Raw genomic sequence first — 1,934 nt, forward strand, 5'->3', positions numbered from 1 at the left:
AAAAAAAAAATTGTGAAGAAAAGAAAGATCATTTTCCTCTTATTTATTTATTTATTTATTTATTTGTGATTTGCAAATCAATAAAGGTCTTGTCAATTAATTCTTTAGATAAATGTTTTTTTTTTCTTAAGAAAAAAAAAATTTGTGAAGAAAAGAAAGATCATTTTCTAAGTAATTTAACAGATCATAATTCTCATTTTTTTTTTCTAATTCTTGAAGTGGTGAGGGATGATGTCTTATCAAACTCATTTGAATTATTTGGATATTTATTTTTCTTTATATTGTTGTCTATAGGTTTTCAGCCAAATGGTCAAGCCCCAATTTCTTCCTCTGACAGGACTCTAACCCCTTAAATTTGATTTAATGGAATTGTCGTTGCAGACTTCACTCCTCCAAGGCGGCTACGGATAGAGGAAATTCCTCAAATTGTCAATGATTTTAGACTTGCTGCAAGGAATGCTATTGAAGCTGGTAAGTTCTTTTCATGTGTTTATATAAGATAAAAGATATTCAATTGGTCAAATGTACAAGGGAGTGAAGGAATGTACTTTGTACTTGATGAAAGAAAACTGAAAAAACTACAGGGCTCATGGTTAGCTTTGTTATTACATAGTCCCTTCATTAAAATGTCATTATTTGTCTTATACACAGGATTTGATGGAGTAAAGATCCATGGGGCTCATGGTTACCTAAATGACTAGTTTATGAAGGATCAAGTGAATGATCGAACGGATTAATATGGGGGATCCCTCGAAAATCGTTGCCGGTTTGCTCTGGAAATAGTTGAAGCTATCTTTAATGAGATAGGAGCAAACAGGGTTGGAATAAGGCTATCTCCTTTTGTAGACTACATGCAATCCGGAGACTCAAATCTAGAAGCTTTGGGCCTTTACATGGTTGAATCCTTAAACAAATATAAGATTCTTTATTGCCACATGGTTGAGCCAAGAATGAAGACAATTGTAGAAAAGAGTGAATGTCCCCATAGTCTTGTGCCAATGAGAAAGGCTTTTAAGGGTAGCTTTTTTGTTGCTGAGGGTTATGACAGGGAAGATGGGAACAAAGCTATTGCTGAAAACCGTGCCGATCTTGTTGTTTATGGTCGTCTGTTTTTAGCTAATCCATATTTGCCTAAGAGATTTAAGCTCAATGCCCTTCTCAACAAGTACAACAGAGACACATTCTACATCTCTGACCCTGTCCTTGGATACATTGATTATCCATTCCTTGAAGACATTGCTTAGGCTTTCAAGGAGAAGAGTGAAAATAAATTATCCAATAACATTGCCCTATGTAATTACTTTCTTGTTTTTAGTGTTTTCATTGTACTGTACAAGTGCAACAAAAAGATTTGATAGATCTAAATAATTTTATTTATTCATTTCACCATTGGTTAAGGTATGCATATGCATATGAAATTTCTTGCAAACTAATAGTTTATAAGAACAAAAATTAAAATTTCTTGCAAACATTAATAATGAGACAAATGCTATTACATTGTGCTAGTATTAGTTTTAAACTAGTCACGGACCCATGCAATGCGTGGAAATGGATAATTACTTTGTAATTTTGATATAAGTATAATTTGTACTCCTAAATTTGTTGAAAATAATTTGCTCTACCAAAAAATTAAGAGAAATGTTATGTTGACAATAATTTCACAACAAATCATGTGTAGTAAGTTGTTATTGGTTGGCAAAAGAATAATTTTAATGATAGGTTAAATTAGAACTAATAACAACTTATCAACTATGACGTGTTGTACATTCTCACCAAAAAAAAATAAAAAAACTATGACTTGTTGTAAAAACGTTGTAGACATAGCACTTCTCAAAAATTAAACGATTTTCTAAAATTATTTTTCATCTCAATATCTCTAAAAATACAAATATATCATTCTATTATTTTTGGGTGCATTTGATTGATATTTATCC

At 31.4% G+C, this 1,934-nt stretch overlaps 1 pseudogene; it reads left to right on the forward strand.

The window, feature by feature from the left end:
• Window positions 1–185: 185 nt before the first annotated feature.
• Window positions 186–1,415, forward strand: LOC111993136 (12-oxophytodienoate reductase 1-like; annotated as a pseudogene).
• Window positions 1,416–1,934: the final 519 nt, after the last annotated feature.

Source organism: Quercus suber, unplaced genomic scaffold (genome assembly GCF_002906115.3).
Source record: "Quercus suber isolate HL8 unplaced genomic scaffold, Cork oak 2.0 scaffold_1892, whole genome shotgun sequence".
Classification (NCBI taxonomy): Eukaryota; Viridiplantae; Streptophyta; class Magnoliopsida; order Fagales; family Fagaceae; genus Quercus; species Quercus suber.